The sequence below is a fragment of the Hyla sarda genome, unplaced genomic scaffold, assembly GCF_029499605.1.
Source record: "Hyla sarda isolate aHylSar1 unplaced genomic scaffold, aHylSar1.hap1 scaffold_3169, whole genome shotgun sequence".
NCBI lineage: Eukaryota > Metazoa > Chordata > Amphibia > Anura > Hylidae > Hyla > Hyla sarda.
The window spans coordinates 491-22,592 of NW_026609900.1; the positions used below are offsets into that span (position 1 = coordinate 491).

At 46.1% G+C, this 22,102-nt stretch overlaps 10 non-coding genes across 10 annotated transcripts; all 10 read left to right on the forward strand.

Annotated features, from left to right (window-relative positions):
* The first annotated feature begins 1,129 nt into the window (after nucleotides 1-1,129).
* On the forward strand, nucleotides 1,130-1,320 carry LOC130329400 (U2 spliceosomal RNA). Its single transcript, XR_008872984.1, has one exon. It is a non-coding gene; the product is annotated as a U2 spliceosomal RNA (small nuclear RNA).
* Nucleotides 1,321-3,416: 2,096 nt separating this feature from the next.
* LOC130329407 (U2 spliceosomal RNA) lies at nucleotides 3,417-3,607 on the forward strand. The gene has a single exon (XR_008872990.1). It is a non-coding gene; the product is annotated as a U2 spliceosomal RNA (small nuclear RNA).
* A 2,091-nt stretch (nucleotides 3,608-5,698) lies between these two features.
* LOC130329408 (U2 spliceosomal RNA) lies at nucleotides 5,699-5,889 on the forward strand. Its single transcript, XR_008872991.1, has one exon. It is a non-coding gene; the product is annotated as a U2 spliceosomal RNA (small nuclear RNA).
* A 2,094-nt stretch (nucleotides 5,890-7,983) lies between these two features.
* On the forward strand, nucleotides 7,984-8,174 carry LOC130329409 (U2 spliceosomal RNA). The gene has a single exon (XR_008872992.1). It is a non-coding gene; the product is annotated as a U2 spliceosomal RNA (small nuclear RNA).
* Nucleotides 8,175-10,269: 2,095 nt separating this feature from the next.
* LOC130329410 (U2 spliceosomal RNA) lies at nucleotides 10,270-10,460 on the forward strand. The gene has a single exon (XR_008872993.1). It is a non-coding gene; the product is annotated as a U2 spliceosomal RNA (small nuclear RNA).
* Nucleotides 10,461-12,549: 2,089 nt separating this feature from the next.
* Nucleotides 12,550-12,740, forward strand: LOC130329401 (U2 spliceosomal RNA). The gene has a single exon (XR_008872985.1). It is a non-coding gene; the product is annotated as a U2 spliceosomal RNA (small nuclear RNA).
* A 2,093-nt stretch (nucleotides 12,741-14,833) lies between these two features.
* Nucleotides 14,834-15,024, forward strand: LOC130329402 (U2 spliceosomal RNA). The gene has a single exon (XR_008872986.1). It is a non-coding gene; the product is annotated as a U2 spliceosomal RNA (small nuclear RNA).
* A 2,083-nt stretch (nucleotides 15,025-17,107) lies between these two features.
* Nucleotides 17,108-17,298, forward strand: LOC130329403 (U2 spliceosomal RNA). Its single transcript, XR_008872987.1, has one exon. It is a non-coding gene; the product is annotated as a U2 spliceosomal RNA (small nuclear RNA).
* A 2,090-nt stretch (nucleotides 17,299-19,388) lies between these two features.
* Nucleotides 19,389-19,579, forward strand: LOC130329404 (U2 spliceosomal RNA). Its single transcript, XR_008872988.1, has one exon. It is a non-coding gene; the product is annotated as a U2 spliceosomal RNA (small nuclear RNA).
* Nucleotides 19,580-21,675: 2,096 nt separating this feature from the next.
* LOC130329406 (U2 spliceosomal RNA) lies at nucleotides 21,676-21,866 on the forward strand. The gene has a single exon (XR_008872989.1). It is a non-coding gene; the product is annotated as a U2 spliceosomal RNA (small nuclear RNA).
* Nucleotides 21,867-22,102: the final 236 nt, after the last annotated feature.

A 22,102-nucleotide genomic window follows, 5' to 3' on the forward strand; every position in this document is an offset into this window, starting at 1 on the left:
CCCCAGTGTCTCCATCTGCTGGCGGTATTGAATAAGCATTGCTGCACTGATGGGGTATGCATTAGACGAAAAAAAAGAAGAAAAAGAAGAATAATACGCCCAGAAAAGAGGCGAAAAGGAGAAAAACGTAAAAAAACGTGAAAAAAAAGTAAGAGGAAGAGAAGGGAAAAAAAGGTGGAAATGGGTTTAAAAGTGATTTCGGCGGAGAAATATATATATATATATATATATATATATATATATATATATATATATACGCGCACACACACACATATATATAAACGTATTCTCCATTGAGATATTGCAGCCGCTGCTGTGTCCAGGCCCAGGAGCCTTAGCACTGTGCTGTGATGTCACTCAATACCACTGACATCACTAGGTGTAAACAACATCTCTCCTTTGCTGTGTATGTGACTATGGAGCTGTTTGGTGATGTCGTCTATTATGGCCTTCATAGAAGCAACAGGAGATTGTTGCATCCATCTAGAACCCTCAGAACTACAGTGCTATGATGTCACTCACTTCCACAGGCCTTGCAGAGTGTAAACAACAACAACCCAGCTTTGTTGTGTATGTAACCATAGGGATTTGTGATGTCACCTAGAACCTTCACAGCAGCGACAGCTTTATGAGGAGCATCAGCACTGCTCTGCCTGAGCAGAACCATCACCGCCATAGGTTGTCAAATAACCCGGATTTAACCCACACAGGTAAGTCCAATGGGGTGCAGGCATGTCCTCTATGCTTACAGCTTCCCGTGGGTGTTGGTTTGATACCGTTTGGGGACAGCCAAGGAGGCATCTGCAGGCAACAAAGGTAGGTGTGTGCTTGTGTGTGTGTTTCCTATGCAGATCCTAAGCCCAGTGTCACATGCAAGTAGGAGGAGTAAGAAGGGTTCCTGGCAAATCCGGGTTATGGATTGCATTTAAAAAGGCCCCGTGGGAGTGCAATGGGCCCCTGTCTTGCTGCTTAGCAATAATGGTATGGGTTTAGGTTCTGCTGTGTGTACTGGTGGTTGACTGCCCCCCAGCCCAGAGTGTGCATGGAAAATTGTCTGGCAGCCTCCCTGACAGCAAGCAGTGATAGTGCCCATGAAGGGGACCTTGTTGGGCCCGCCCCTTTCACGGTTATCGCTTCTCGGCCTTTTGGCTAAGATCAAGTGTAGTATCTGTTCTTATCAGTTTAATATCTGATACGTCCCCTATCTGGGGACCATATATTAAATGGATTTTTGAGAACGGGGGCCGATTTCGAAGCTTGCTTCCGTCGCCCTATGCATTGACCCGATATGGCAGTATCTTCGGGTACAGTGCACCACCCCCTTACAGGGTTAAAAAGAAAGATTCCTACTTTCATTGCTACCTGCTTGCTGGCTAGCCAGCTAGCCAGCCCTGTGGGCCTTGCTGCTGCAGCCAAAAAACAAAAGGTGGTGCTGCTGCTGCTGCTTCTGCTGCTTCTGCTTGTGTCTGGCCGCTGTTGGAGCGTCCAGGCACAGGACTTCTGCTGCTGCTGACTAAATGGCCTCCTTAATTGGATCATTTGAGTAGCCAGCACACCTGTGCAGGTAGGGCATGACATGATAGGCAGCTGCCTTGATAGCGGGTGGGTGCTGAATGTTCCTAATTGACAAAATAAGATTAATGCTTATGAAGAAATATAAAATCTCATCCCTTCCCCAATATCGCGCCACACCCCTACCCCTTAATTCCCTGGTTGAACTTGATGGACATATGTCTTTTTTCGACCGTACTAACTATGTAACTATGTAACATAACATGGGGGGGGGGGGGGGTCTCCTGGCTGTTCACACAGGTGTGTCATTGCTGTACATTGACCATGCATTGCTTCTGTGGTACTGCAAAGGCAAAGACAAATGCTTCCAGCCATCCATTGCACTAATGGATTGGTCATCAGCTGGCTGTCTATGTCCCGCATCAATATAGACCAAAGTACAGAGGGTTAGGCTATGCTATTGTGCACCTACCTGATGCATCAGAAGGTGCGAGGCCCTTGCTAAATTCTGTGCACAGACTTTGAGATCTATACTTTAGACTGTATCTAAACCTGCTCCAACATGGACTGACATTCTGGCCTACTTTCAGTCGATGCGACTTGTCTGTCGCTGAACAGTCGCTTTTTATGTATTCAGCACCTATGTATAATGTTGTAAAAATGCTCTAGAAGCTAAAGTCGCAGAAATGTCACACATATTTGGCCTGCAACTTTCTGTGCGACAAATTCAGACAGGAAAAATCAGTATAAATCCTTAGAAAATTATCCCCCAGTGTCTCCATCTGCTGGCGGTATTGAATAAGCATTGCTGCACTGATGGGGTATGCATTAGACGAAAAAAAAGAAGAAAAAGAAGAATAATACGCCCAGAAAAGAGGCGAAAAGGAGAAAAACGTAAAAAAACGTGAAAAAAAAGTAAGAGGAAGAGAAGGGAAAAAAAGGTGGAAATGGGTTTAAAAGTGATTTCGGCGGAGAAATATATATATATATATATATATATATATATATATATATATATATATATATATATACGCGCACACACACACATATATATAAACGTATTCTCCGTTGAGATATTGCAGCCGCTGCTGTGTCCAGGCCCAGGAGCCTTAGCACTGTGCTGTGATGTCACTCAATACCACTGACATCACTAGGTGTAAACAACATCTCTCCTTTGCTGTGTATGTGACTATGGAGCTGTTTGGTGATGTCGTCTATTATGGCCTTCATAGAAGCAACAGGAGATTGTTGCATCCATCTAGAACCCTCAGAACTACAGTGCTATGATGTCACTCACTTCCACAGGCCTTGCAGAGTGTAAACAACAACAACCCAGCTTTGTTGTGTATGTAACCATAGGGATTTGTGATGTCACCTAGAACCTTCACAGCAGCGACAGCTTTATGAGGAGCATCAGCACTGCTCTGCCTGAGCAGAACCATCACCGCCATAGGTTGTCAAATAACCCGGATTTAACCCACACAGGTAAGTCCAATGGGGTGCAGGCATGTCCTCTATGCTTACAGCTTCCCGTGGGTGTTGGTTTGATACCGTTTGGGGACAGCCAAGGAGGCATCTGCAGGCAACAAAGGTAGGTGTGTGCTTGTGTGTGTGTTTCCTATGCAGATCCTAAGCCCAGTGTCACATGCAAGTAGGAGGAGTAAGAAGGGTTCCTGGCAAATCCGGGTTATGGATTGCATTTAAAAAGGCCCCGTGGGAGTGCAATGGGCCCCTGTCTTGCTGCTTAGCAATAATGGTATGGGTTTAGGTTCTGCTGTGTGTACTGGTGGTTGACTGCCCCCCAGCCCAGAGTGTGCATGGAAAATTGTCTGGCAGCCTCCCTGACAGCAAGCAGTGATAGTGCCCATGAAGGGGACCTTGTTGGGCCCGCCCCTTTCACGGTTATCGCTTCTCGGCCTTTTGGCTAAGATCAAGTGTAGTATCTGTTCTTATCAGTTTAATATCTGATACGTCCCCTATCTGGGGACCATATATTAAATGGATTTTTGAGAACGGGGGCCGATTTCGAAGCTTGCTTCCGTCGCCCTATGCATTGACCCGATATGGCAGTATCTTCGGGTACAGTGCACCACCCCCTTACAGGGTTAAAAAGAAAGATTCCTACTTTCATTGCTACCTGCTTGCTGGCTAGCCAGCTAGCCAGCCCTGTGGGCCTTGCTGCTGCAGCCAAAAAACAAAAGGTGGTGCTGCTGCTGCTGCTTCTGCTGCTTCTGCTTGTGTCTGGCCGCTGTTGGAGCGTCCAGGCACAGGACTTCTGCTGCTGCTGACTAAATGGCCTCCTTAATTGGATCATTTGAGTAGCCAGCACACCTGTGCAGGTAGGGCATGACATGATAGGCAGCTGCCTTGATAGCGGGTGGGTGCTGAATGTTCCTAATTGACAAAATAAGATTAATGCTTATGAAGAAATATAAAATCTCATCCCTTCCCCAATATCGCGCCACACCCCTAACCCTTAATTCCCTGGTTGAACTTGATGGACATATGTCTTTTTTCGACCGTACTAACTATGTAACTATGTAACATAACATGGGGGGGGGGGGGGGGGGTCTCCTGGCTGTTCACACAGGTGTGTCATTGCTGTACATTGACCATGCATTGCTTCTGTGGTATTGCAAAGGCAAAGACAAATGCTTCCAGCCATCCATTGCACTAATGGATTGGTCATCAGCTGGCTGTCTATGTCCCGCATCAATATAGACCAAAGTACAGAGGGTTAGGCTATGCTATTGTGCACCTACCTGATGCATCAGAAGGTGCGAGGCCCTTGCTAAATTCTGTGCACAGACTTTGAGATCTATACTTTAGACTGTATCTAAACCTGCTCCAACATGGACTGACATTCTGGCCTACTTTCAGCCGATGCGACTTGTCTGTCGCTGAACAGTCGCTTTTTATGTATTCAGCACCTATGTATAATGTTGTAAAAATGCTCTAGAAGCTAAAGTCGCAGAAATGTCACACATATTTGGCCTGCAACTTTCTGTGCGACAAATTCAGACAGGAAAAATCAGTATAAATCCTTAGAAAATTATCCCCCAGTGTCTCCATCTGCTGGCGGTATTGAATAAGCATTGCTGCACTGATGGGGTATGCATTAGACGAAAAAAAAGAAGAAAAAGAAGAATAATACGCCCAGAAAAGAGGCGAAAAGGAGAAAAACGTAAAAAAACGTGAAAAAAAAGTAAGAGGAAGAGAAGGGAAAAAAAGGTGGAAATGGGTTTAAAAGTGATTTCGGCGGAGAAATATATATATATATATATATATATATATATATATATATATATATATACGCGCACACACACACATATATATAAACGTATTCTCCGTTGAGATATTGCAGCCGCTGCTGTGTCCAGGCCCAGGAGCCTTAGCACTGTGCTGTGATGTCACTCAATACCACTGACATCACTAGGTGTAAACAACATCTCTCCTTTGCTGTGTATGTGACTATGGAGCTGTTTGGTGATGTCGTCTATTATGGCCTTCATAGAAGCAACAGGAGATTGTTGCATCCATCTAGAACCCTCAGAACTACAGTGCTATGATGTCACTCACTTCCACAGGCCTTGCAGAGTGTAAACAACAACAACCCAGCTTTGTTGTGTATGTAACCATAGGGATTTGTGATGTCACCTAGAACCTTCACAGCAGCGACAGCTTTATGAGGAGCATCAGCACTGCTCTGCCTGAGCAGAACCATCACCGCCATAGGTTGTCAAATAACCCGGATTTAACCCACACAGGTAAGTCCAATGGGGTGCAGGCATGTCCTCTATGCTTACAGCTTCCCGTGGGTGTTGGTTTGATACCGTTTGGGGACAGCCAAGGAGGCATCTGCAGGCAACAAAGGTAGGTGTGTGCTTGTGTGTGTGTTTCCTATGCAGATCCTAAGCCCAGTGTCACATGCAAGTAGGAGGAGTAAGAAGGGTTCCTGGCAAATCCGGGTTATGGATTGCATTTAAAAAGGCCCCGTGGGAGTGCAATGGGCCCCTGTCTTGCTGCTTAGCAATAATGGTATGGGTTTAGGTTCTGCTGTGTGTACTGGTGGTTGACTGCCCCCCAGCCCAGAGTGTGCATGGAAAATTGTCTGGCAGCCTCCCTGACAGCAAGCAGTGATAGTGCCCATGAAGGGGACCTTGTTGGGCCCGCCCCTTTCACGGTTATCGCTTCTCGGCCTTTTGGCTAAGATCAAGTGTAGTATCTGTTCTTATCAGTTTAATATCTGATACGTCCCCTATCTGGGGACCATATATTAAATGGATTTTTGAGAACGGGGGCCGATTTCGAAGCTTGCTTCCGTCGCCCTATGCATTGACCCGATATGGCAGTATCTTCGGGTACAGTGCACCACCCCCTTACAGGGTTAAAAAGAAAGATTCCTACTTTCATTGCTACCTGCTTGCTGGCTAGCCAGCTAGCCAGCCCTGTGGGCCTTGCTGCTGCAGCCAAAAAACAAAAGGTGGTGCTGCTGCTGCTGCTTCTGCTGCTTCTGCTTGTGTCTGGCCGCTGTTGGAGCGTCCAGGCACAGGACTTCTGCTGCTGCTGACTAAATGGCCTCCTTAATTGGATCATTTGAGTAGCCAGCACACCTGTGCAGGTAGGGCATGACATGATAGGCAGCTGCCTTGATAGCGGGTGGGTGCTGAATGTTCCTAATTGACAAAATAAGATTAATGCTTATGAAGAAATATAAAATCTCATCCCTTCCCCAATATCGCGCCACACCCCTACCCCTTAATTCCCTGGTTGAACTTGATGGACATATGTCTTTTTTCGACCGTACTAACTATGTAACTATGTAACATAACATGGGGGGGGGGGGGGGGGGTCTCCTGGCTGTTCACACAGGTGTGTCATTGCTGTACATTGACCATGCATTGCTTCTGTGGTATTGCAAAGGCAAAGACAAATGCTTCCAGCCATCCATTGCACTAATGGATTGGTCATCAGCTGGCTGTCTATGTCCCGCATCAATATAGACCAAAGTACAGAGGGTTAGGCTATGCTATTGTGCACCTACCTGATGCATCAGAAGGTGCGAGGCCCTTGCTAAATTCTGTGCACAGACTTTGAGATCTATACTTTAGACTGTATCTAAACCTGCTCCAACATGGACTGACATTCTGGCCTACTTTCAGCCGATGCGACTTGTCTGTCGCTGAACAGTCGCTTTTTATGTATTCAGCACCTATGTATAATGTTGTAAAAATGCTCTAGAAGCTAAAGTCGCAGAAATGTCACACATATTTGGCCTGCAACTTTCTGTGCGACAAATTCAGACAGGAAAAATCAGTATAAATCCTTAGAAAATTATCCCCCAGTGTCTCCATCTGCTGGCGGTATTGAATAAGCATTGCTGCACTGATGGGGTATGCATTAGACGAAAAAAAAGAAGAAAAAGAAGAATAATACGCCCAGAAAAGAGGCGAAAAGGAGAAAAACGTAAAAAAACGTGAAAAAAAAGTAAGAGGAAGAGAAGGGAAAAAAAGGTGGAAATGGGTTTAAAAGTGATTTCGGCGGAGAATATATATATATATATATATATATATATATATATATATATATATATATATACGCGCACACACACACATATATATAAACGTATTCTCCGTTGAGATATTGCAGCCGCTGCTGTGTCCAGGCCCAGGAGCCTTAGCACTGTGCTGTGATGTCACTCAATACCACTGACATCACTAGGTGTAAACAACATCTCTCCTTTGCTGTGTATGTGACTATGGAGCTGTTTGGTGATGTCGTCTATTATGGCCTTCATAGAAGCAACAGGAGATTGTTGCATCCATCTAGAACCCTCAGAACTACAGTGCTATGATGTCACTCACTTCCACAGGCCTTGCAGAGTGTAAACAACAACAACCCAGCTTTGTTGTGTATGTAACCATAGGGATTTGTGATGTCACCTAGAACCTTCACAGCAGCGACAGCTTTATGAGGAGCATCAGCACTGCTCTGCCTGAGCAGAACCATCACCGCCATAGGTTGTCAAATAACCCGGATTTAACCCACACAGGTAAGTCCAATGGGGTGCAGGCATGTCCTCTATGCTTACAGCTTCCCGTGGGTGTTGGTTTGATACCGTTTGGGGACAGCCAAGGAGGCATCTGCAGGCAACAAAGGTAGGTGTGTGCTTGTGTGTGTGTTTCCTATGCAGATCCTAAGCCCAGTGTCACATGCAAGTAGGAGGAGTAAGAAGGGTTCCTGGCAAATCCGGGTTATGGATTGCATTTAAAAAGGCCCCGTGGGAGTGCAATGGGCCCCTGTCTTGCTGCTTAGCAATAATGGTATGGGTTTAGGTTCTGCTGTGTGTACTGGTGGTTGACTGCCCCCCAGCCCAGAGTGTGCATGGAAAATTGTCTGGCAGCCTCCCTGACAGCAAGCAGTGATAGTGCCCATGAAGGGGACCTTGTTGGGCCCGCCCCTTTCACGGTTATCGCTTCTCGGCCTTTTGGCTAAGATCAAGTGTAGTATCTGTTCTTATCAGTTTAATATCTGATACGTCCCCTATCTGGGGACCATATATTAAATGGATTTTTGAGAACGGGGGCCGATTTCGAAGCTTGCTTCCGTCGCCCTATGCATTGACCCGATATGGCAGTATCTTCGGGTACAGTGCACCACCCCCTTACAGGGTTAAAAAGAAAGATTCCTACTTTCATTGCTACCTGCTTGCTGGCTAGCCAGCTAGCCAGCCCTGTGGGCCTTGCTGCTGCAGCCAAAAAACAAAAGGTGGTGCTGCTGCTGCTGCTTCTGCTGCTTCTGCTTGTGTCTGGCCGCTGTTGGAGCGTCCAGGCACAGGACTTCTGCTGCTGCTGACTAAATGGCCTCCTTAATTGGATCATTTGAGTAGCCAGCACACCTGTGCAGGTAGGGCATGACATGATAGGCAGCTGCCTTGATAGCGGGTGGGTGCTGAATGTTCCTAATTGACAAAATAAGATTAATGCTTATGAAGAAATATAAAATCTCATCCCTTCCCCAATATCGCGCCACACCCCTACCCCTTAATTCCCTGGTTGAACTTGATGGACATATGTCTTTTTTCGACCGTACTAACTATGTAACTATGTAACATAACATGGGGGGGGGGGGGGGGTCTCCTGGCTGTTCACACAGGTGTGTCATTGCTGTACATTGACCATGCATTGCTTCTGTGGTATTGCAAAGGCAAAGACAAATGCTTCCAGCCATCCATTGCACTAATGGATTGGTCATCAGCTGGCTGTCTATGTCCCGCATCAATATAGACCAAAGTACAGAGGGTTAGGCTATGCTATTGTGCACCTACCTGATGCATCAGAAGGTGCGAGGCCCTTGCTAAATTCTGTGCACAGACTTTGAGATCTATACTTTAGACTGTATCTAAACCTGCTCCAACATGGACTGACATTCTGGCCTACTTTCAGCCGATGCGACTTGTCTGTCGCTGAACAGTCGCTTTTTATGTATTCAGCACCTATGTATAATGTTGTAAAAATGCTCTAGAAGCTAAAGTCGCAGAAATGTCACACATATTTGGCCTGCAACTTTCTGTGCGACAAATTCAGACAGGAAAAATCAGTATAAATCCTTAGAAAATTATCCCCCAGTGTCTCCATCTGCTGGCGGTATTGAATAAGCATTGCTGCACTGATGGGGTATGCATTAGACGAAAAAAAAGAAGAAAAAGAAGAATAATACGCCCAGAAAAGAGGCGAAAAGGAGAAAAACGTAAAAAAACGTGAAAAAAAAGTAAGAGGAAGAGAAGGGAAAAAAAGGTGGAAATGGGTTTAAAAGTGATTTCGGCGGAGAAATATATATATATATATATATATATATATATATATATATATATATATATATATACGCGCACACACACACATATATATAAACGTATTCTCCGTTGAGATATTGCAGCCGCTGCTGTGTCCAGGCCCAGGAGCCTTAGCACTGTGCTGTGATGTCACTCAATACCACTGACATCACTAGGTGTAAACAACATCTCTCCTTTGCTGTGTATGTGACTATGGAGCTGTTTGGTGATGTCGTCTATTATGGCCTTCATAGAAGCAACAGGAGATTGTTGCATCCATCTAGAACCCTCAGAACTACAGTGCTATGATGTCACTCACTTCCACAGGCCTTGCAGAGTGTAAACAACAACAACCCAGCTTTGTTGTGTATGTAACCATAGGGATTTGTGATGTCACCTAGAACCTTCACAGCAGCGACAGCTTTATGAGGAGCATCAGCACTGCTCTGCCTGAGCAGAACCATCACCGCCATAGGTTGTCAAATAACCCGGATTTAACCCACACAGGTAAGTCCAATGGGGTGCAGGCATGTCCTCTATGCTTACAGCTTCCCGTGGGTGTTGGTTTGATACCGTTTGGGGACAGCCAAGGAGGCATCTGCAGGCAACAAAGGTAGGTGTGTGCTTGTGTGTGTGTTTCCTATGCAGATCCTAAGCCCAGTGTCACATGCAAGTAGGAGGAGTAAGAAGGGTTCCTGGCAAATCCGGGTTATGGATTGCATTTAAAAAGGCCCCGTGGGAGTGCAATGGGCCCCTGTCTTGCTGCTTAGCAATAATGGTATGGGTTTAGGTTCTGCTGTGTGTACTGGTGGTTGACTGCCCCCCAGCCCAGAGTGTGCATGGAAAATTGTCTGGCAGCCTCCCTGACAGCAAGCAGTGATAGTGCCCATGAAGGGGACCTTGTTGGGCCCGCCCCTTTCACGGTTATCGCTTCTCGGCCTTTTGGCTAAGATCAAGTGTAGTATCTGTTCTTATCAGTTTAATATCTGATACGTCCCCTATCTGGGGACCATATATTAAATGGATTTTTGAGAACGGGGGCCGATTTCGAAGCTTGCTTCCGTCGCCCTATGCATTGACCCGATATGGCAGTATCTTCGGGTACAGTGCACCACCCCCTTACAGGGTTAAAAAGAAAGATTCCTACTTTCATTGCTACCTGCTTGCTGGCTAGCCAGCTAGCCAGCCCTGTGGGCCTTGCTGCTGCAGCCAAAAAACAAAAGGTGGTGCTGCTGCTGCTGCTTCTGCTGCTTCTGCTTGTGTCTGGCCGCTGTTGGAGCGTCCAGGCACAGGACTTCTGCTGCTGCTGACTAAATGGCCTCCTTAATTGGATCATTTGAGTAGCCAGCACACCTGTGCAGGTAGGGCATGACATGATAGGCAGCTGCCTTGATAGCGGGTGGGTGCTGAATGTTCCTAATTGACAAAATAAGATTAATGCTTATGAAGAAATATAAAATCTCATCCCTTCCCCAATATCGCGCCACACCCCTACCCCTTAATTCCCTGGTTGAACTTGATGGACATATGTCTTTTTTCGACCGTACTAACTATGTAACTATGTAACATAACATGGGGGGGGGGGGGGGGGGTCTCCTGGCTGTTCACACAGGTGTGTCATTGCTGTACATTGACCATGCATTGCTTCTGTGGTACTGCAAAGGCAAAGACAAATGCTTCCAGCCATCCATTGCACTAATGGATTGGTCATCAGCTGGCTGTCTATGTCCCGCATCAATATAGACCAAAGTACAGAGGGTTAGGCTATGCTATTGTGCACCTACCTGATGCATCAGAAGGTGCGAGGCCCTTGCTAAATTCTGTGCACAGACTTTGAGATCTATACTTTAGACTGTATCTAAACCTGCTCCAACATGGACTGACATTCTGGCCTACTTTCAGCCGATGCGACTTGTCTGTCGCTGAACAGTCGCTTTTTATGTATTCAGCACCTATGTATAATGTTGTAAAAATGCTCTAGAAGCTAAAGTCGCAGAAATGTCACACATATTTGGCCTGCAACTTTCTGTGCGACAAATTCAGACAGGAAAAATCAGTATAAATCCTTAGAAAATTATCCCCCAGTGTCTCCATCCGCTGGCGGTATTGAATAAGCATTGCTGCACTGATGGGGTATGCATTAGACGAAAAAAAAGAAGAAAAAGAAGAATAATACGCCCAGAAAAGAGGCGAAAAGGAGAAAAACGTAAAAAAACGTGAAAAAAAAGTAAGAGGAAGAGAAGGGAAAAAAAGGTGGAAATGGGTTTAAAAGTGATTTCGGCGGAGAAATATATATATATATATATATATATATATATATATATATATATATACGCGCACACACACACATAGATATAAACGTATTCTCCGTTGAGATATTGCAGCCGCTGCTGTGTCCAGGCCCAGGAGCCTTAGCACTGTGCTGTGATGTCACTCAATACCACTGACATCACTAGGTGTAAACAACATCTCTCCTTTGCTGTGTATGTGACTATGGAGCTGTTTGGTGATGTCGTCTATTATGGCCTTCATAGAAGCAACAGGAGATTGTTGCATCCATCTAGAACCCTCAGAACTACAGTGCTATGATGTCACTCACTTCCACAGGCCTTGCAGAGTGTAAACAACAACAACCCAGCTTTGTTGTGTATGTAACCATAGGGATTTGTGATGTCACCTAGAACCTTCACAGCAGCGACAGCTTTATGAGGAGCATCAGCACTGCTCTGCCTGAGCAGAACCATCACCGCCATAGGTTGTCAAATAACCCGGATTTAACCCACACAGGTAAGTCCAATGGGGTGCAGGCATGTCCTCTATGCTTACAGCTTCCCGTGGGTGTTGGTTTGATACCGTTTGGGGACAGCCAAGGAGGCATCTGCAGGCAACAAAGGTAGGTGTGTGCTTGTGTGTGTGTTTCCTATGCAGATCCTAAGCCCAGTGTCACATGCAAGTAGGAGGAGTAAGAAGGGTTCCTGGCAAATCCGGGTTATGGATTGCATTTAAAAAGGCCCCGTGGGAGTGCAATGGGCCCCTGTCTTGCTGCTTAGCAATAATGGTATGGGTTTAGGTTCTGCTGTGTGTACTGGTGGTTGACTGCCCCCCAGCCCAGAGTGTGCATGGAAAATTGTCTGGCAGCCTCCCTGACAGCAAGCAGTGATAGTGCCCATGAAGGGGACCTTGTTGGGCCCGCCCCTTTCACGGTTATCGCTTCTCGGCCTTTTGGCTAAGATCAAGTGTAGTATCTGTTCTTATCAGTTTAATATCTGATACGTCCCCTATCTGGGGACCATATATTAAATGGATTTTTGAGAACGGGGGCCGATTTCGAAGCTTGCTTCCGTCGCCCTATGCATTGACCCGATATGGCAGTATCTTCGGGTACAGTGCACCACCCCCTTACAGGGTTAAAAAGAAAGATTCCTACTTTCATTGCTACCTGCTTGCTGGCTAGCCAGCTAGCCAGCCCTGTGGGCCTTGCTGCTGCTGCAGCCAAAAAACAAAAGGTGGTGCTGCTGCTGCTGCTTCTGCTGCTTCTGCTTGTGTCTGGCCGCTGTTGGAGCGTCCAGGCACAGGACTTCTGCTGCTGCTGACTAAATGGCCTCCTTAATTAAATCATTTGAGTAGCCAGCACACCTGTGCAGGTAGGGCATGACATGATAGGCAGCTGCCTTGATAGCGGGTGGGTGCTGAATGTTCCTAATTGACAAAATAAGATTAATGCTTATGAAGAAATATAAAATCTCATCCCTTCCCCAATATCGCGCCACACCCCTACCCCTTAATTCCCTGGTTGAACTTGATGGACATATGTCTTTTTTCGACCGTACTAACTATGTAACTATGTAACATAACATGGGGGGGGGGGGGGGGGGCTGGGTCTCCTGGCTGTTCACACAGGTGTGTCATTGCTGTACATTGACCATGCATTGCTTCTGTGGTATTGCAAAGGCAAAGACAAATGCTTCCAGCCATCCATTGCACTAATGGATTGGTCATCAGCTGGCTGTCTATGTCCCGCATCAATATAGACCAAAGTACAGAGGGTTAGGCTATGCTATTGTGCACCTACCTGATGCATCAGAAGGTGCGAGGCCCTTGCTAAATTCTGTGCACAGACTTTGAGATCTATACTTTAGACTGTATCTAAACCTGCTCCAACATGGACTGACATTCTGGCCTACTTTCAGCCGATGCGACTTGTCTGTCGCTGAACAGTCGCTTTTTATGTATTCAGCACCTATGTATAATGTTGTAAAAATGCTCTAGAAGCTAAAGTCGCAGAAATGTCACACATATTTGGCCTGCAACTTTCTGTGCGACAAATTCAGACAGGAAAAATCAGTATAAATCCTTAGAAAATTATCCCCCAGTGTCTCCATCTGCTGGCGGTATTGAATAAGCATTGCTGCACTGATGGGGTATGCATTAGACGAAAAAAAAGAAGAAAAAGAAGAATAATACGCCCAGAAAAGAGGCGAAAAGGAGAAAAACGTAAAAAAACGTGAAAAAAAAGTAAGAGGAAGAGAAGGGAAAAAAAGGTGGAAATGGGTTTAAAAGTGATTTCGGCGGACAAATATATATATATATATATATATATATATATATATATATATACGCGCACACACACACATATATATAAACGTATTCTCCGTTGAGATATTGCAGCCGCTGCTGTGTCCAGGCCCAGGAGCCTTAGCACTGTGCTGTGATGTCACTCAATACCACTGACATCACTAGGTGTAAACAACATCTCTCCTTTGCTGTGTATGTGACTATGGAGCTGTTTGGTGATGTCGTCTATTATGGCCTTCATAGAAGCAACAGGAGATTGTTGCATCCATCTAGAACCCTCAGAACTACAGTGCTATGATGTCACTCACTTCCACAGGCCTTGCAGAGTGTAAACAACAACAACCCAGCTTTGTTGTGTATGTAACCATAGGGATTTGTGATGTCACCTAGAACCTTCACAGCAGCGACAGCTTTATGAGGAGCATCAGCACTGCTCTGCCTGAGCAGAACCATCACCGCCATAGGTTGTCAAATAACCCGGATTTAACCCACACAGGTAAGTCCAATGGGGTGCAGGCATGTCCTCTATGCTTACAGCTTCCCGTGGGTGTTGGTTTGATACCGTTTGGGGACAGCCAAGGAGGCATCTGCAGGCAACAAAGGTAGGTGTGTGCTTGTGTGTGTGTTTCCTATGCAGATCCTAAGCCCAGTGTCACATGCAAGTAGGAGGAGTAAGAAGGGTTCCTGGCAAATCCGGGTTATGGATTGCATTTAAAAAGGCCCCGTGGGAGTGCAATGGGCCCCTGTCTTGCTGCTTAGCAATAATGGTATGGGTTTAGGTTCTGCTGTGTGTACTGGTGGTTGACTGCCCCCCAGCCCAGAGTGTGCATGGAAAATTGTCTGGCAGCCTCCCTGACAGCAAGCAGTGATAGTGCCCATGAAGGGGACCTTGTTGGGCCCGCCCCTTTCACGGTTATCGCTTCTCGGCCTTTTGGCTAAGATCAAGTGTAGTATCTGTTCTTATCAGTTTAATATCTGATACGTCCCCTATCTGGGGACCATATATTAAATGGATTTTTGAGAACGGGGGCCGATTTCGAAGCTTGCTTCCGTCGCCCTATGCATTGACCCGATATGGCAGTATCTTCGGGTACAGTGCACCACCCCCTTACAGGGTTAAAAAGAAAGATTCCTACTTTCATTGCTACCTGCTTGCTGGCTAGCCAGCTAGCCAGCCCTGTGGGCCTTGCTGCTGCAGCCAAAAAACAAAAGGTGGTGCTGCTGCTGCTGCTTCTGCTGCTTCTGCTTGTGTCTGGCCGCTGTTGGAGCGTCCAGGCACAGGACTTCTGCTGCTGCTGACTAAATGGCCTCCTTAATTAAATCATTTGAGTAGCCAGCACACCTGTGCAGGTAGGGCATGACATGATAGGCAGCTGCCTTGATAGCGGGTGGGTGCTGAATGTTCCTAATTGACAAAATAAGATTAATGCTTATGAAGAAATATAAAATCTCATCCCTTCCCCAATATCGCGCCACACCCCTACCCCTTAATTCCCTGGTTGAACTTGATGGACATATGTCTTTTTTCGACCGTACTAACTATGTAACTATGTAACATAACATGGGGGGGGGGGGGGGGGGTCTCCTGGCTGTTCACACAGGTGTGTCATTGCTGTACATTGACCATGCATTGCTTCTGTGGTATTGCAAAGGCAAAGACAAATGCTTCCAGCCATCCATTGCACTAATGGATTGGTCATCAGCTGGCTGTCTATGTCCCGCATCAATATAGACCAAAGTACAGAGGGTTAGGCTATGCTATTGTGCACCTACCTGATGCATCAGAAGGTGCGAGGCCCTTGCTAAATTCTGTGCACAGACTTTGAGATCTATACTTTAGACTGTATCTAAACCTGCTCCAACATGGACTGACATTCTGGCCTACTTTCAGCCGATGCGACTTGTCTGTCGCTGAACAGTCGCTTTTTATGTATTCAGCACCTATGTATAATGTTGTAAAAATGCTCTAGAAGCTAAAGTCGCAGAAATGTCACACATATTTGGCCTGCAACTTTCTGTGCGACAAATTCAGACAGGAAAAATCAGTATAAATCCTTAGAAAATTATCCCCCAGTGTCTCCATCTGCTGGCGGTATTGAATAAGCATTGCTGCACTGATGGGGTATGCATTAGACGAAAAAAAAGAAGAAAAAGAAGAATAATACGCCCAGAAAAGAGGCGAAAAGGAGAAAAACGTAAAAAAACGTGAAAAAAAAGTAAGAGGAAGAGAAGGGAAAAAAAGGTGGAAATGGGTTTAAAAGTGATTTCGGCGGACAAATATATATATATATATATATATATATATATATATATATACGCGCACACACACACATATATATAAACGTATTCTCCGTTGAGATATTGCAGCCGCTGCTGTGTCCAGGCCCAGGAGCCTTAGCACTGTGCTGTGATGTCACTCAATACCACTGACATCACTAGGTGTAAACAACATCTCTCCTTTGCTGTGTATGTGACTATGGAGCTGTTTGGTGATGTCGTCTATTATGGCCTTCATAGAAGCAACAGGAGATTGTTGCATCCATCTAGAACCCTCAGAACTACAGTGCTATGATGTCACTCACTTCCACAGGCCTTGCAGAGTGTAAACAACAACAACCCAGCTTTGTTGTGTATGTAACCATAGGGATTTGTGATGTCACCTAGAACCTTCACAGCAGCGACAGCTTTATGAGGAGCATCAGCACTGCTCTGCCTGAGCAGAACCATCACCGCCATAGGTTGTCAAATAACCCGGATTTAACCCACACAGGTAAGTCCAATGGGGTGCAGGCATGTCCTCTATGCTTACAGCTTCCCGTGGGTGTTGGTTTGATACCGTTTGGGGACAGCCAAGGAGGCATCTGCAGGCAACAAAGGTAGGTGTGTGCTTGTGTGTGTGTTTCCTATGCAGATCCTAAGCCCAGTGTCACATGCAAGTAGGAGGAGTAAGAAGGGTTCCTGGCAAATCCGGGTTATGGATTGCATTTAAAAAGGCCCCGTGGGAGTGCAATGGGCCCCTGTCTTGCTGCTTAGCAATAATGGTATGGGTTTAGGTTCTGCTGTGTGTACTGGTGGTTGACTGCCCCCCAGCCCAGAGTGTGCATGGAAAATTGTCTGGCAGCCTCCCTGACAGCAAGCAGTGATAGTGCCCATGAAGGGGACCTTGTTGGGCCCGCCCCTTTCACGGTTATCGCTTCTCGGCCTTTTGGCTAAGATCAAGTGTAGTATCTGTTCTTATCAGTTTAATATCTGATACGTCCCCTATCTGGGGACCATATATTAAATGGATTTTTGAGAACGGGGGCCGATTTCGAAGCTTGCTTCCGTCGCCCTATGCATTGACCCGATATGGCAGTATCTTCGGGTACAGTGCACCACCCCCTTACAGGGTTAAAAAGAAAGATTCCTACTTTCATTGCTACCTGCTTGCTGGCTAGCCAGCTAGCCAGCCCTGTGGGCCTTGCTGCTGCAGCCAAAAAACAAAAGGTGGTGCTGCTGCTGCTGCTGCTTCTGCTGCTTCTGCTTGTGTCTGGCCGCTGTTGGAGCGTCCAGGCACAGGACTTCTGCTGCTGCTGACTAAATGGCCTCCTTAATTGGATCATTTGAGTAGCCAGCACACCTGTGCAGGTAGGGCATGACATGATAGGCAGCTGCCTTGATAGCGGGTGGGTGCTGAATGTTCCTAATTGACAAAATAAGATTAATGCTTATGAAGAAATATAAAATCTCATCCCTTCCCCAATATCGCGCCACACCCCTACCCCTTAATTCCCTGGTTGAACTTGATGGACATATGTCTTTTTTCGACCGTACTAACTATGTAACTATGTAACATAACATGGGGGGGGGGGGGGGGTCTCCTGGCTGTTCACACAGGTGTGTCATTGCTGTACATTGACCATGCATTGCTTCTGTGGTATTGCAAAGGCAAAGACAAATGCTTCCAGCCATCCATTGCACTAATGGATTGGTCATCAGCTGGCTGTCTATGTCCCGCATCAATATAGACCAAAGTACAGAGGGTTAGGCTATGCTATTGTGCACCTACCTGATGCATCAGAAGGTGCGAGGCCCTTGCTAAATTCTGTGCACAGACTTTGAGATCTATACTTTAGACTGTATCTAAACCTGCTCCAACATGGACTGACATTCTGGCCTACTTTCAGCCGATGCGACTTGTCTGTCGCTGAACAGTCGCTTTTTATGTATTCAGCACCTATGTATAATGTTGTAAAAATGCTCTAGAAGCTAAAGTCGCAGAAATGTCACACATATTTGGCCTGCAACTTTCTGTGCGACAAATTCAGACAGGAAAAATCAGTATAAATCCTTAGAAAATTATCCCCCAGTGTCTCCATCTGCTGGCGGTATTGAATAAGCATTGCTGCACTGATGGGGTATGCATTAGACGAAAAAAAAGAAGAAAAAGAAGAATAATACGCCCAGAAAAGAGGCGAAAAGGAGAAAAACGTAAAAAAACGTGAAAAAAAAGTAAGAGGAAGAGAAGGGAAAAAAAGGTGGAAATGGGTTTAAAAGTGATTTCGGCGGAGAAATATATATATATATATATATATATATATATATATATATATATATACGCGCACACACACACATATATATAAACGTATTCTCCGTTGAGATATTGCAGCCGCTGCTGTGTCCAGGCCCAGGAGCCTTAGCACTGTGCTGTGATGTCACTCAATACCACTGACATCACTAGGTGTAAACAACATCTCTCCTTTGCTGTGTATGTGACTATGGAGCTGTTTGGTGATGTCGTCTATTATGGCCTTCATAGAAGCAACAGGAGATTGTTGCATCCATCTAGAACCCTCAGAACTACAGTGCTATGATGTCACTCACTTCCACAGGCCTTGCAGAGTGTAAACAACAACAACCCAGCTTTGTTGTGTATGTAACCATAGGGATTTGTGATGTCACCTAGAACCTTCACAGCAGCGACAGCTTTATGAGGAGCATCAGCACTGCTCTGCCTGAGCAGAACCATCACCGCCATAGGTTGTCAAATAACCCGGATTTAACCCACACAGGTAAGTCCAATGGGGTGCAGGCATGTCCTCTATGCTTACAGCTTCCCGTGGGTGTTGGTTTGATACCGTTTGGGGACAGCCAAGGAGGCATCTGCAGGCAACAAAGGTAGGTGTGTGCTTGTGTGTGTGTTTCCTATGCAGATCCTAAGCCCAGTGTCACATGCAAGTAGGAGGAGTAAGAAGGGTTCCTGGCAAATCCGGGTTATGGATTGCATTTAAAAAGGCCCCGTGGGAGTGCAATGGGCCCCTGTCTTGCTGCTTAGCAATAATGGTATGGGTTTAGGTTCTGCTGTGTGTACTGGTGGTTGACTGCCCCCCAGCCCAGAGTGTGCATGGAAAATTGTCTGGCAGCCTCCCTGACAGCAAGCAGTGATAGTGCCCATGAAGGGGACCTTGTTGGGCCCGCCCCTTTCACGGTTATCGCTTCTCGGCCTTTTGGCTAAGATCAAGTGTAGTATCTGTTCTTATCAGTTTAATATCTGATACGTCCCCTATCTGGGGACCATATATTAAATGGATTTTTGAGAACGGGGGCCGATTTCGAAGCTTGCTTCCGTCGCCCTATGCATTGACCCGATATGGCAGTATCTTCGGGTACAGTGCACCACCCCCTTACAGGGTTAAAAAGAAAGATTCCTACTTTCATTGCTACCTGCTTGCTGGCTAGCCAGCTAGCCAGCCCTGTGGGCCTTGCTGCTGCAGCCAAAAAACAAAAGGTGGTGCTGCTGCTGCTGCTGCTTCTGCTGCTTCTGCTTGTGTCTGGCCGCTGTTGGAGCGTCCAGGCACAGGACTTCTGCTGCTGCTGACTAAATGGCCTCCTTAATTGGATCATTTGAGTAGCCAGCACACCTGTGCAGGTAGGGCATGACATGATAGGCAGCTGCCTTGATAGCGGGTGGGTGCTGAATGTTCCTAATTGACAAAATAAGATTAATGCTTATGAAGAAATATAAAATCTCATCCCTTCCCCAATATCGCGCCACACCCCTACCCCTTAATTCCCTGGTTGAACTTGATGGACATATGTCTTTTTTCGACCGTACTAACTATGTAACTATGTAACATAACATGGGGGGGGGGGGGGGGGGTCTCCTGGCTGTTCACACAGGTGTGTCATTGCTGTACATTGACCATGCATTGCTTCTGTGGTATTGCAAAGGCAAAGACAAATGCTTCCAGCCATCCATTGCACTAATGGATTGGTCATCAGCTGGCTGTCTATGTCCCGCATCAATATAGACCAAAGTACAGAGGGTTAGGCTATGCTATTGTGCACCTACCTGATGCATCAGAAGGTGCGAGGCCCTTGCTAAATTCTGTGCACAGACTTTGAGATCTATACTTTAGACTGTATCTAAACCTGCTCCAACATGGACTGACATTCTGGCCTACTTTCAGCCGATGCGACTTGTCTGTCGCTGAACAGTCGCTTTTTATGTATTCAGCACCTATGTATAATGTTGTAAAAATGCTCTAGAAGCTAAAGTCGCAGAAATGTCACACATATTTGGCCTGCAACTTTCTGTGCGACAAATTCAGACAGGAAAAATCAGTATAAATCCTTAGAAAATTATCCCCCAGTGTCTCCATCTGCTGGCGGTATTGAATAAGCATTGCTGCACTGATGGGGTATGCATTAGACGAAAAAAAAGAAGAAAAAGAAGAATAATACACCCAGAAAAGAGGCGAAAAGGAGAAAAACGTAAAAAAACGTGAAAAAAAAGTAAGAGGAAGAGAAGGGAAAAAAAGGTGGAAATGGGTTTAAAAGTGATTTCGGCGGAGAAATATATATATATATATATATATATATATATATATATATATATATATATACGCGCACACACACACATATATATAAACGTATTCTCCGTTGAGATATTGCAGCCGCTGCTGTGTCCAGGCCCAGGAGCCTTAGCACTGTGCTGTGATGTCACTCAATACCACTGACATCACTAGGTGTAAACAACATCTCTCCTTTGCTGTGTATGTGACTATGGAGCTGTTTGGTGATGTCGTCTATTATGGCCTTCATAGAAGCAACAGGAGATTGTTGCATCCATCTAGAACCCTCAGAACTACAGTGCTATGATGTCACTCACTTCCACAGGCCTTGCAGAGTGTAAACAACAACAACCCAGCTTTGTTGTGTATGTAACCATAGGGATTTGTGATGTCACCTAGAACCTTCACAGCAGCGACAGCTTTATGAGGAGCATCAGCACTGCTCTGCCTGAGCAGAACCATCACCGCCATAGGTTGTCAAATAACCCGGATTTAACCCACACAGGTAAGTCCAATGGGGTGCAGGCATGTCCTCTATGCTTACAGCTTCCCGTGGGTGTTGGTTTGATACCGTTTGGGGACAGCCAAGGAGGCATCTGCAGGCAACAAAGGTAGGTGTGTGCTTGTGTGTGTGTTTCCTATGCAGATCCTAAGCCCAGTGTCACATGCAAGTAGGAGGAGTAAGAAGGGTTCCTGGCAAATCCGGGTTATGGATTGCATTTAAAAAGGCCCCGTGGGAGTGCAATGGGCCCCTGTCTTGCTGCTTAGCAATAATGGTATGGGTTTAGGTTCTGCTGTGTGTACTGGTGGTTGACTGCCCCCCAGCCCAGAGTGTGCATGGAAAATTGTCTGGCAGCCTCCCTGACAGCAAGCAGTGATAGTGCCCATGAAGGGGACCTTGTTGGGCCCGCCCCTTTCACGGTTATCGCTTCTCGGCCTTTTGGCTAAGATCAAGTGTAGTATCTGTTCTTATCAGTTTAATATCTGATACGTCCCCTATCTGGGGACCATATATTAAATGGATTTTTGAGAACGGGGGCCGATTTCGAAGCTTGCTTCCGTCGCCCTATGCATTGACCCGATATGGCAGTATCTTCGGGTACAGTGCACCACCCCCTTACGGTTAAAAAGAAAGATTCCTACTTTCATTGCTACCTGCTTGCTGGCTAGCCAGCTAGCCAGCCCTGTGGGCCTTGCTGCTGCAGCCAAAAAACAAAAGGTGGTGCTGCTGCTGCTGCTTCTGCTGCTTCTGCTTGTGTCTGGCCGCTGTTGGAGCGTCCAGGCACAGGACTTCTGCTGCTGCTGACTAAATGGCCTCCTTAATTGGATCATTTGAGTAGCCAGCACACCT